This window comes from Lactuca virosa, chromosome 3 (genome assembly GCF_052849685.1).
Source record: "Lactuca virosa cultivar CGN04683 chromosome 3, Lactuca_virosa_CGN04683_v6, whole genome shotgun sequence".
In the NCBI taxonomy this organism is placed as follows: domain Eukaryota; kingdom Viridiplantae; phylum Streptophyta; class Magnoliopsida; order Asterales; family Asteraceae; genus Lactuca; species Lactuca virosa.
In genome coordinates this window covers 91,401,635-91,416,146 of record NC_136428.1, presented here as the reverse complement: position 1 = coordinate 91,416,146, position 14,512 = coordinate 91,401,635, and positions in this window count along the sequence as shown.

The window sequence follows — 14,512 nt, the reverse complement described above, 5'->3', positions numbered from 1 at the left end:
AAGGAAAAATGCTTCATTTATAAGTATAGTGGACGAATTCCCACGCGTTGCGCAGTGTGCAATTATATTGTTTAAAATTTTGATTTTTATAACGGGTGTTTAGTTGTTAGAAGTTACTATGACCAAGTTAATAAAATTCATCAACGTCCGGATTAAAAAGCAAGACCTTCCATCTAAAAGAAAAACCTCTACTAAGTGGGTTAGTCTCACATTGACGTTTAATTAAATATATATTTCAGTTTAGGTTTTATATTTAAAAATATACATAATTTTTAACTATTAGAAAAATAGTCTTATGATATTTTGATTTATGGTTATGATTTAAAACCATTTTTATTTTAACCAATAAGTTATATGTATATATTAGGTTGAAAAATGAAGAGTTGGTTTGAACTTAGACTAATAATTGATTTTAATGTATTAAATAAATCAAATTAAGGAGGTTAAACTGAATGATTTAATTAAGTTAAAAAAACCGAGTATGTTTGGTTAATTACTTGAAAGATCAAGAGTTTGTGTAACTTTCAAATGAATATTTTGCATTAATATGACATTTATTATAAAATAAAAACCAAGATTAGTGAATAACTAAAAAAAATACACATTTTAACAATCTTGGTATTAATATTTCTTATTAGGTGTTTGTTTTATAGTTTCAACATTTATTATCATTTCTATTATTAATTATAAAGAATTTTTTGTAGGTTTAAGCTGTGGAGGTAGCTTGTTCGAGCTATGTGTTTCTTCATAAAAGTCTAATTTTATTTTATTGCAATTAATGTGTTTGACTCCTTACTCTGTTAATGTTGATTTAAGAAAATCACTGCATTGATCATTTTCAAGAATATGAAACATGTGAATGGATAACAACAATAGAATTAAAAACCAAGAGATACAACTTGTACAACAAACCTACAACAATTAACAACCGTAAATGGTAAAGTTTCTGGCATCATCTTTAAAAACATCAATGCATCATCTCATTAAAAACTACAAATTTCCTCATAAACAGATAAACTCAGCAGCTCATTAAAGTGAATTTCTACATCTCAATATAAACTTCAACACAAAAACTTGCATATTGTTCAAAATGTGAGGGGTAATCTTCAACTTAAATATTCATTAAATCTCAGAGTGTTTATAAATAAGTTCAACAAATTATGCATATCACATTTCAAGCAGAGTTAGAATCATAAAACTTGAAGTTAAATCCTCACCCTTGATTGCTCCATTCACCAATTCAATTTTACCCCCAATAATATAAACTTATAAGAAATGGATGGTGTAGAGCCTTGCTTTTCAAAAAATAATTGCTCGTACCTATATGCTCAATAAAATATTTCATGTGTCAATTTTTAAAATAGATGTTAGAAAGTTCTCAAACCTAAGAGCTACTTTTATTCACGATTAAAAATACAATATGTGAACAAACCAACAAAAAAAACCAAATGTTTTGATTAAAAACACAAAATGCATACCTTGCTTATTATAGATTATTGAACTTCAATATTATATTGACAAAATAAGACTTTCATTTACACCAAAACAGAGAACAAAGGATCACTAATTAGACAAAAGAAGTATTTTGTTTTCGTTTAGGATATTTGTTTCTATAGAAATAAGTATTTATAGGCTAACTACATTTGTGTGAAGGGAATTTCAAAAGTCAAATTAAATCCTATAAGTTGAATAGTCTTGGAAGGTTCACATGAATGAGATTCATTACTTTGAAGGTGAAAGGGTGTGGGGGTTTCAAATGCATGAGGTGTTGACAAATTTTTATGGGGGGTTTCAAATGCATGAGATTCAAGGAAAAATGCTAGCTTTATAAGTATGTATGATCCTATTCGATGATTTAATTGCTTGATAAAACAAATATTTATAATTTATAATCCTTGAAACATCTAGTCCGAATTCCCAGGCATTACATTATTACATATCCTAATCTTCAGTTAATCGAAGAAGTAAAAGAATATTTGCAGAAAATGTTCACAATCAAAGACTTAGAACAAAAAAGTTATTTTCTTCGGGTTGAATTACGAAAAACTGAACAAGGATTGTATATGAATCCAAGAATGTGTGTGCTTGACATTCTAGCAGATGCGGGTTTGAAAGGAGTCAAACGAGGTTGTACTCATGCTATTAAAAACTTTAATGAAACAAAAACCAATCGTTTTGTCAACACAACACTTATTGATATGTATGCAAAATGTGGAAGCATAGACTTAGCCTGAAAAGTTTTTAATGAAACAAAAACAAAAAACATTGTTGTTTGGAGTGTCATGATTGTTGGATATGGATTACATGGTAGAGCACATGAAGCTATAAATATTTTCTAGTTGATGAAACAAGTTGATACGAGTGTAAAAGATATCACGTTCATTGGGCTTCTTACAATAAGCAATCATGTTGGACTTGTAGAAGAAGGTTGTGGAGTATTCAACAGTGTGAAATACTGTGGAATTGTGACATAAAATCAACATTATGCATGTGTTATAGATCTTTTAGGTCGTGCAGGGTGTTTAGACAAAGCTTATGAGTTTATAACAAACATGCCCACAAAACTTGAGTATCAATATGGGGAGCAATTTTGAGCCCGACTAGGATCTATCGCCATGTGGCACATGGGTAAGTCTTCATATATGAAGTCTCTGATGTAGATTACATGTATTAGGCTATACTTCATGATTCGATCTAGTCAGAATGAGTGGAAAGCTATGCAATAAGCAAGCTGAAAAGATAAACAAACTCAAGTAACAAAACCTTGGATAGATGTTTTTGTTAAGCACTCTTTGGAGTCTCAGGTTAGTCAGTTCTTTGATCATTTGATTAGACGTGTGAAGATTGCTTTGTATTTGGATGATTTTCTATAATTAGGTTGACTGTAATAGCAAGAGACGGAAGTAGAATGCAATAAGAAACAAATGGGCTAAATGGAAGAAACAACAACCTACTTCCATTTATTATTTTATTATAACATGTCGCTTCCCTTATAAAATTCAATTTTGAAAAATACACCTAGTTATAGCATTGTACTTTCATGTTTTTTTTCTTATTAACACATTATACTTTGAAAAAATTATCTAGTGATAACAATAACAATCATATTTGTATTGTATTTGGATGACATTGCTATAATTGTGTTGATCTTTGAAAGTATAATGTTGTAATAGGCTACAATGAATCTAGGATGCTATTGTAAACAAATCAATGTAAATACATTGCTATTTTTTTTGTTACCTAATCCAATGTCATTCTCCTTTTTTTTCATCTCCTTTAAATCATTGTAGCTACAAAACTCCAGCATCCTCTAATTTTATAAGACCTTCGTGTAACATTCGAGATTTGGTATGTTTCATTTTTAACCCTTTATGTAAAATTTCTCTCAATTTAGTCCCTAGCTAGTACGTAGGGCGTACTCTATGAGTACGCTTAGCGTACTAGCTCATTTCAGGATCATGGGTTCACCTACGTACGTAGGGCGTACGCATGGCGTACATAATGCAGGGAAAACAATAATTTTTTAGGGTTTGCTCACTATTTAAGAAACTTATAACACCCTTGGACATTCTGTTGATCATCCTCCATCACTCTATACCCTAAAAATGAAAACCTAAGTATCATTTGTGAGTTTTGAGCTTGAAAGTGAGTTTTGGTGAAGTAGAAGAAGAAGAACACTTGAAGGTTGCTTGGGAGTAGCTTGAGCTTGTAGATACAGAGTCATCTTCATTTTAGCAAGTCATTTGAGGTAAAAAGCTCTCATCTTGATGATTGTTTATGCTAGATCCAACTAAGGGTGTTATTTATGCATTTTTGGGTCTTTTGAGCTATGTTTGAGTTTATGGTCTACTCCAGAAGCCATGGGGGTTAGATCTTAGCACAGATGAGGTCACTTGTCCATAAAAATGCAACCTTTATGAGTTATTTTGGCCCATGCAAGAGTTAGGTTCTTTGTCATGGTTCTTTTTGAGTTTTTGACCTTATTAAGTCATGCACGGGAGTAAAGTTGTGAACTTTACATGTTAAGTCACTTTCTAGAAAAAGATCTAAGAGTTTGGCAAGTAGGCTGAACCGATTAAGTGTTTAATGACTTTGTTAGGTAGTCTGCGGAGTACGCGGGGCATACCCAACACATACGCTGCGCATACTGATCCCAGAAGGAGTACACTAAGAGTAAGTCTGAGTACGCCTAGCGTACTCAGCTGTTTGACTTTTGGGTTGGCTTTCACGGGTTTGGGCCATATTTTGGGCTTTTAGGGATTGGGCCTTGTTGGGCCATTAGACTTCTGACTTTGGGCTATGGATGGACTATGGGCCTTCTTGGGATTAAATCCATGATGATTTTGGGCCCAATTAGGAAGTTGGGCCATATTGGGCCTTGAGATGTCATTTAGGAATTTGGGCCTTTTGAGTAAATAGGTTGGGCCATGGTTTAGGGCCAAGTAAGAGAAGGGTAAATTGATCTTTTACCCTGGATGTTGGACAAGTAAATTAGATTCTTGATAATGGGTCAAGATTCAATTATTAATTGAATATTATTTGATGAAGTTAGCGCGGCGATTTTCCGGACCAGCAGACCGAGAATTTATCTGATAGATTCGACAACTTGAGGTGAGTTTCCTCACTGTGTTTAGCGGGTCGAAGACACCAATTCCATCCCATGGGTTGTTATGATTAGGATGCTAGTTGTCTATGTGACTCTTGTATACGCTATGTGTTTATATATATACCGGGCGGGGCCTGATGATTATATAGTATTCTATTTATCTTTATGATTTTGCATGTGTTTATATGTTTGTATATATATATATATATATATATATATATATATATATATATATATATATATATATATATATATATATATATATATATATATATATATATATATATATATCGGGCGGGCCCGATGCCAGACGAGGCCTGATGATTGATAGATCTGTTCCGAGCGGGGCCCATTATATGTTTGATATGTATGGTATGTGGTATTTTGGTGAACTCACTAAGCTTTGTGCTTACGGTTTTCAGTTTATGTTTCAGGTACTTCTGGTTCGAAGGGGAAGAGCTCGTGATGACTGCATTACACACACCACATTATTCTGCATTTTACATGACACTGGCGTACTTGGATGCTATTTGATACACTCTGATTCACTATGGTTTCCATGATGTTGTTTTGGATAATGGTTTTATTAATTTAAAAATTGAAATTTTTAGTCTTAATTTTTGGGACATTACAAGTTGGATAATGCTCGAATGCTGCTTGCTTTGTGATTTTTAGGAGTTCTCATTAACTTCAGCTCACTAGTAAGAGAATATGCTAAGTTACATATTATTGAGTGTAAATAATTTTAGAAGGTTAGGTTTTAACTCTATTGTGCAACTCTTGTTTACCTCCAACCGTTGTAGTGTGAGACCTTTCATTCGAAGAGTTATCTGGTGCCGATGATATGTAATTGTATTCGTGAGCTAGTTAGAGGGTGTTAGTGGGAGTTCCTTCTGCACCTGATGGCGGAGAGAGGCGTGGTGATTTCCCTAGGAAATGCCTAGGAAGAGATTTAGTGTTGAGAGCCTTGTCGTGTTGAGGGTTATATGTATAAATAAGGAGTGACTTGGAGGATTCACAACAATCCTTGAGGAAAGTACAGATAGATGTGGAAGGTGGAATGAGCCTGTACTACTGGAAACCGAGGATCTATACTCGAGCCAATATAATGATTTTAGCGATGGTATTTCAACAGTTTAGAAACATAATACATTCTGTCGGTAATCGGTTACAATATATCGACGAAAATCAACAAATTTACAATCTGTCACTAATCTGTTGGTAAAACTACTGAATTCCGTTGGTAAACAGTTGGTAAACTTCTAACAAATTACCGACCTAATGCTTCTTATTTCTAGTAACGGTTTACCAACTCTAAACTATTGTTATTATTTTGTTTTACATTTTAGCTTAGCAGCTTAGTAATAGAGACTTTGTCCTTTGTAAGTTTCTTTAAGTAACATACCATTTAAATGATTTTTTTTAATTTTCTTTTTTAAAAATAAAATATATTGTTTGTAAAATAAAAAGAGTTGTCGTTTTGTATAGGGTATATTGAGGACTTGTTTCACTGCCTTTGGGACCTAGAAATAAAATCACCTTCCTCTTTTCTTCAGCGCAAACAAAATCTCAACATTGATCTAGAAGCTTCTCTATACTGCAAGAGGAAGTGAATTTATGGAAGCAACGCAGGTGGAAGTAGAATCTCAGATCGAAGCAACGGAGTCTGGTCTGGATTTTATGGAAGCAACACAGGTGGATCTAGGGTTACAAAGATCTTATGTAACGACGTAAATTTTCAAACCAAGTTTTTCAATTTAAAAACACATTTTCTCAATCCAAAAATCTCAAAAGTGTCACAATATCAAATCATCAAACACATATCCAAAAACTGTATATATAACAACTCCAGGATCCTGTCCAAAACATAACTCAATCTCTGATGTGTGTGTACAATCAAGCCGGCGCCTTCCCATGATCCTGAGAAGTACTTGAAACACATAACACATAACACGGTAAGCACGAAGCTTAGTAAGTTCCCTAAAATACCACACATATCTCATTATCCTCTCATGGCTATACCTAGATAAGACCCTCTGGTTAATGTGTCTCAGCGGGACCCTCTGGTCCCACAACTCAGCTGGACCCTCCGGTCCCTCAACTCAGCAACTCAATATAATACACAACATATATATCACAAAGACAATAAGCAGGATATCTCAATACACAGTATATGCACATAAGACCCTACGGTCACACATAGATTACCACTCAAGGTAAGTATAGTGAGAAGACTCACCTCATAAGCTAGCAAGTAACAATCTCGTACACAGAATCTCGAACTTGCCTCCGCCTAACACATAGAATAATTATCTCTAATTAATACTCTACTCATACTCAAAATATACCAAAGGTTTCTCTCTCTCTCTCTCTCTCTCTCTCTCTCTCTCTCTCTCTCTTTCTCTTTCTAACTCTTGGAATGGGTAAAACACCATTTTACCCCTCCATGGTCTACATTACTCATGTTGACCAAACCCTAAAGTCAACAGAAGTCAAACTCGGTTCAATTGTAACGACGTAAATTTTCAAAACAATTTTTCATTTCAAAACATACTTTCAACCACATGAAAATCACAAAATCATAATAAATCTCTGCATCATCACAAAAACATGTCCCAAGATCTCATATAAATGAATCCTCTCTCGTGTGTACGAATCATGCCGGCGCCTTCCCGCGATCCTCACTAGTACCTGAAACACATCACACAACAACTGTAAGCACAAAAGCTTAGTGAGTTCCCCAATATACCATATACAACACATACGCCACTCGAGGCTACAATACGACCCTCCGATCCGATGTGTCTCAGCGGGACCCTCCAGTCCCGTAGCTCGTTGGACCCTCTGGTCCGGTCATAGCTCGTTGGAACCTTCGATCCGGTCTGTATCGTTGGACCCTTCGGTCCGGTCTATATCGTTGGACCCTCCGGTCCGGTCTATATCGTTGGACCCTCCGGTCCGGTCTATACAAAACATAGCATACATATAAGACAATGCACATAATCTCATACATACACATAGCATACAAGACCCTCTGGTTTACACATAAATACCACTCTAGGTAATGTATAGTGAGAAGACTCATCTCGTAAGATGTCTAGAACTCACGTGCTCAATATCACTGGCTCTCGAACAACGAACTAGCCCCGCCTAATCACATAAGGTAATTATTTCAAATCATTAACGGCTTGCAAGGCTAGACTACATTCCTTCCTACAATCTCACAGAAGGGTAAAAGACCATTTTACCCCTCCTTGACCCAAAAGTCCACATGTTGACCAAAACCCTAAAAGTCAACAGCAAGCAGTACGTGGGGTGTACCAACTCCTGTACGCGGGGCGTACTCTTGTACTCCAGAATCGGGGAAAGCTACCCCCTACACGGCGCGTACTGGGATTACGCCCAGCGTAAATCCCAGTTTCCTTCTTTCTTCATTTTAGGTCTTAATTAGTTAAGACATAACTCCATATTTCAGATCTGGCCATTCTAATACTTCTTAATCCATAAAGTCGAAACCTTTAAGCCTTTGCGTGGCTGTAAAGGTCACTTTGTGCTCAAAACACCTTTCCTCTTTCCATAATGAGACTATAACTCATGCATGACACAAGATCCACGACCAAGACTGGATTTTTATGAATCCTCAACACAATATATACTAGAAAAGGCCAGATCTAAGCTCATGGAGACTCTTTGCACACAAAGTCTCCAACTTTGGACCAAAAACCCTAAAAATGGTCCAAAAAGCAAAACTTATGAAGAACAAGGAAAGCTTTGAGCTTTTTACCTCAAAAGGGATCTCCAACCACTATAGAACTCGGATCTACACTTGTTCTTCAACTTCTAGCTCCAACAATGGCTCCTTCTTCTCCTTCTTCACCTTAAAATGGCACTTTGAAGCTTAGAACACTCACACACAAGTTAGGGTCGAAGGGAATACTCTCTTATGGTTTCTTTCTGTGAAATGGTGGTTGAGGGACAAGGCCATCGCATTCCTTTTATAGTCCTCAAGTCATATTAGGGTTTTGTATCTGGGCCGGTTACGCCCGGCGTAGCCTTGGGCGTACCCGGATGACTCCGCGTACCAATTAAGCGCGCGAGTACGCGCAACGTACTCCTCAGTACGCCCAGCGTACTCACAAGCCTAGTACTTTTACATAAAGGGGCCTAACTTGCCAACTTGGAAAAGAAGAAGGGTTAAATGTTTGTACCTGAATTTCGGGCTGTTACAATTCTCCCCCACTAGAACCAGACTTCGCCTTCGAAGTCTCATGCTGCAAACAACTCCGGACACTGCTCCTGCATCTCTGACTCTAGCTCCCAAGTCAGCTCGGACCCTCTCCGATGTAACCATTAGACTTGGACCAGGGGCACCTCCTTGTTCCTCAGAACCTTGATCTTTCGATCCACAATTGCGATTGGCCTCTCAGCATAATTCAGGCTCGCATCCACTTGAATATCCTCCAGCGGTACCACTGCTGTCTCGTCGGCAATACACTTCCTCAGTTGAGACACGTGGAAGGTATCATGAATCTGGCTCAGCTCCGCAGGTAGCTCCAACCGATATGCTACTCTGCCCACCCTCGCGGTCACCCTAAAAGGACCAATGTACCTGGGCCCCAACTTGCCCCTTCTCCTGAAACGGATCACTCCTTTCCAAGGAGACACCTTCAGGAGTACGAAGTCTCCCACCTGGGACTCAAGCTCGGATCGTCGCCTATCCGCGTAACTCTTCTGGCGACTCTGAGCTGTCAACAGCCTCTGTCTGACCTGCTGTATCTGCTCTGTCATCTGAAGCACTATCTCTGTACTACCCATCACACGTTGCCCGACCTCACCCCAGCAAATGGGAGTCCGACACCTCCTCCCATACAACAGCTCAAAAGGTGGCATACCAATGCTCGAATGATGGCTGTTGTTGTAGGAAAACTCAGCCAAGGGTAAGTACGTGTCCCAACTTCCTCCGAAGTCGAGTACGCATGCCCGGAGCATGTCCTCGAGCGTCTGAATCGTTCGCTCGCTCTGCCCGTCTGTCTGGGGGTGGTATGCGATACTAAAATGCAGCCTCGTACCCAACTCCTCATGAAACTTCTTCCAAAATCTGGAAGTGAAACACACATCTCGATCTGAGCTGATCGAGATCGGCACTCCATGCCGTGATACCACCTCCCTCACGTACAACTCTGCCAACCTCTCAGCGGAAGAGCTCTCACTGATAGCAAGGAAGTGAGCGCTCTTCGTCAACCTGTCCACAATCACCCAAATTACATCGACGCCCCTCGCAGTCCTCGGCAATTTGGTGATAAAATCCATGGTAATCTGTTCCCACTTCCACTCGGGAACCTCCAACGGCTGCAACTTACCATGCGGTCTCTGGTGCTCGGCCTTAACCCTGCGACAGGTCAAACACCTCTCAACAAACCATGTGACATCCATCTTCATACAGGGCCACCAATACTCTCTCTTCAGGTCCAAATACATCTTAGTGGCCCCGGGATGGATTGAGAACCTCGATCTATGCGCCTCCTCCATCAAGATGGTGTGCGTTCCGCCCACAAACGGTACCCAAATCCGACCCTGAAAGGTCATAAGTCCTCGACCATCGGTAACGAACTCCGATACCTGTCCGATAACCCGCTCTCTCTTCCGGTTCTCCGGTCTTACGACCTCAGCCTGGGCCCCTCGAATGGTGTCCAACACCGGAGTCATCACTGTCAATCTCATACAAACGTCTCGTATCGGGGCGCTCTCCGCCCTACGGCTCAGGGCATCAGCTACCACATTAGCCTTGCCCGGGTGATACAGGATCTCGCAATCGTAATCCTTTACCACATCCAACCATCTCCTCTGGTGCATGTTCAGGTTGGGCTGATCCATCAAATACTTCAAGCTCTTATGGTCCGTGTATATGGTACATCGAACCCCATACATGTAGTGACGCCAGATCTTGAGGGCGAACACTACCGCCCCTAGCTCCAGGTCGTGGGTAGGATACCTCGTCTCGTGAGGCTTCAGCTGTCTCGATGCGTATGCTATCACATGCCCTCTCTACATTAGCACCACTCCCAGCCCCGATATCGATGCGTCACAATACACCACAAAGTCCTGCATCCCCTCCGGAAGGGCTAACACTGGGGCTTCGCACAGTCTCTGGTGAAGTGTCTCGAAGGAGGCCTGCTGCTCTGGGCCCCATGAAAAAGCAACACCCTTCCGGGTCAACCTGGTGAGTGGCACGGTGATCTTGGAGAAATCCCTGATAAATCTCCGATAATAGCCAGCCAACCCTAAGAAACTCCTGATCTCGGTAGGGGATCTCGGTACCTCCCAACTCATCACTGCCTCAATCTTGGCCGGATCGACCAATATCCCATTCTGGTTAACGAGGTGCCCTAGGAACTGGACCTCTCATAACCAAAAATCACACTTGGAGAATTTGGCATAAAGCCTCTCCGATCTCAAAACTCCGAGTATCTCTCTCAAATGCTCCTCATGCTGCTCTCTGGATCTCGAATACACCAATATGTTATCGATGAACACGATCACCGAACGATCCAGCATCGGTCTGCATACTCTGTTCATGAGGTCCATGAATGCTGCCGGTGCATTGGTGAGCCCGAAAGGCATCACCACGAACTCGTAATGCCCGTAACGAGTCCTGAACACTGTCTTCTGGATATCCTCATCTCGTACTCTCATCTGATGATATCCAGACCTCAAGTCGATCTTGGAAAACCAAGACGCTCCCTGCAACTGATCGAATAAATCGTCGATCCTCGGTAAGGGGTAACGGTTTTTGACCGTCAGTTTGTTCAGCTCCCGGTAATCAATGCACATCCGGTGTGAACCATCCTTTTTTTTGACAAAAAGGATCGGCGCTCCCCATGGCGAGCTACTCGGCCGTATAAACCCCTTCCCCAGCAGCTCCTGAAGCTGCGAGGATAACTCCTGCATCTCTGGTGGCGCAAGGCGATAAGGCGCCTTGGCGATAGGCGCTGCCCCCGGAACCAAATCGATACGGAACTCTACCTGCCTCTCGGGAGGCACACCCGACAACTCCTCAGGGAAAACATCCGGGAACTCACGCACTATCGGGACCTCATCGACCGACCTCGGTCTCCCTGCATCTACTCTTGTATCCACCACATAAGCCACATACCCACTACAGCCCTGCTGTAAACTCTGCCTTGCTCTAGCGGCCGAACAAAATGCTGACCCAGAACGGGTACCCTCGCCATACACCGTAAGTACTCCCCCACTGGGGTCTCGTATCGTCACCAACTGTCGCTCGCAGTCTATCACAGCCCCAAATCGGCTCAACCAATCCATGCCTACTATGACACATACGTCCCCCATAGCAATCGGGACCAGATCTATCGGGAACTCGACACCGAAGATCTCGAGTACACATCCTCGAATCACATCAGTAGCATACACTGCTCGCTCGTCGGCTATAGAAACTCGTAGAGGTCGACTCAACGCCTCTCGCTGAACACTGATGTGTCGACTAAACGCTATCGACACAAATGACCAACTCGCACCCGAGTCAAACAACACCAAAGCAGGTACAGAACACACAAGAAATGTACCTATGCATACCTCAAAATAAGCATAATATCACAAACTCAATATAAACAGAGGAAAGAATACATACCAGCTACCACATCGGGTGCTGCGCGGACCTCCTCCGCTGTCAACTGGAAGGCTCTCCCGCGAGCCTTCGGTGCCTCGGCCTTCGCCGGCCGACTCTCTGTAGCTCGAACAGCAGGCGTAGATCCCTGCGCTGATCTCTGCAGTAGCTGTGGGCACTCGGCTTTCCGATGGCCGGTCTGGTTGCAATGAAAGCAAACCGTGAATCCCTTGGGGTAGTCCCTCGCATAATGCCCCTCCTTCCCACACTTATAACACACCCCAGCTCTGCATGTCCCCTCGTGGCTCTTGCCGCACTTTCCACAAGTGCGGCCCTTCGGACCCCCAGATTTCGAATCAGCGGGCTTTGCCCGCTTGGCTGCCGGCTGAGACTGTGCCGGTCGCCGATCCACCCTCTGAGACTCGGCCTCCTCCCTGACCTGCGTCTCCAGCTCAATCTCCCTCTTCCGGGCATTTGCCTGGAGCTCAGCAAATGTCCGGTAAGTCGAGTTCGAAACGAACTCCCGTATATCCCTCCTCAAAACACCCAAGTACTGGCTCATACGTGCCTGCTCAGTAGACACCTGCTCAGGGCAGAACATCGCCCTCTCATGAAACTTCCGGGTAACCACAGTAACCGAATTAGTACCCTGTTTGAGGGTCAAGAACTCCTGAGCCAATCGCTCCCTCTCCACCGGAGGAACATACTCATCTCGAAACATCGTGGTGAACCTCTCCCAGGTCACCGCAGTCAGCTCTGCAGTAGTGAAGTCTGCCGTCACAAACTTCCACCAGTCCTTCGCTCCCAAGCGAAGCTGGTTCAGCGCAAACCGAACCCTCAGATGCTCTGGACACGAGCAGGTATAGAAACAACCCTCAACATCGGTAATCCAGCACATAGCAGCAATCAGATCCTGCGTCCCATCAAACTCTGGTGGCTTCGTGTTGCTGAACTCTCTGTACAGCAACGAGTCACCCCCCTGCGGCCTGGCAGCAGCAACAGCTACGGTGGCCGCAGCAACAGCTGCATCAGTAAGAGCGGCGTACCGCTCATCAAAAGCCTCCATCATCATGGTCTTGATAGACCCGAACATCTCTGGAATCTCAGCACGGATGGCATCAGCCACCTCATCATGAATCATCTGGCGGAGCTCCTCATTGCTCACAACCCCCTCGCTAGTCCCTGGTCGGTGGCGCGTTCCAACCATGATGTCTCTCTGAAATACAACACAAGATATCAGAGACTCGCTCGTGTATACTCGCACTCGATAACTCAACCCTACTTGCTCCTTAGTACCCAATGGATTCTTACTTAGGGTGCGCACTGCTCCGGTGTCTTCAGTAGTATGGGCCCTATACTACCGTCCACACCGCATCAGCATTCACTCTAAGTCCTCCTCCTTGGATCCCAGATCACAAGTACACTACATCTCACTGGCATAGGCTACCCTTCGGTAGGCCTCTCAACAGCTCCTCACTGCTACCTATTCGCTCTCAAGCATCACATAGCAGCAAAATCATTCCTAGGCTAAGGCATCACAAATCAGGCCACTCTAGTCCTAATATGATTACCTAGCCTACTCTAGCATGCATAATATCTCATAATATCTCATAACACATAAGGTAAGGGTATTTTGGGAAATCACCGTTCGGGCGCTGGCTGATCGTACACACTGCTCTGCTCTGCTCTTTCAAAACATTTTACTCTTTAATAAAATTTTGTGAATTTTATTTTGAAAATCTCTCAAATCCTCAGTTTGAGTTCAGATACGCCTGAAGGTGCACCCGAATCCCTCAAACAAAGGCTCTGATACCAACTTGTATCGACGTAAATTTTCAAAACAATTTTTCATTTCAAAACATACTTTCAACCACATGAAAATCACAAAATCATAATAAATCTCTGCATCATCACAAAAACATGTCCCAAGATCTCATATAAATGAATCCTCTCTCGTGTGTACGAATCATGCCGGCGCCTTCCCGCGATCCTCACTAGTACCTGAAACACATCACACAACAACTGTAAGCACAAAAGCTTAGTGAGTTCCCCAATATACCACATACAACACATACGACACTCGAGGCTACAATACGACCCTCCGGTCCGATGTGTCTCAGCGGGACCCTCCAGTCCCGTAGCTCGTTGGACCCTCTGGTCCGGTCATAGCTCGTTGGACCCTTTCGGTCCGATCTGTATCGTTGGACCCTTCGGTCCGGTCTATATCGTTGGACCCTCCGGTCCGGTCTATATCGTTGGACCCTCCGGTCCGGTCTATACAA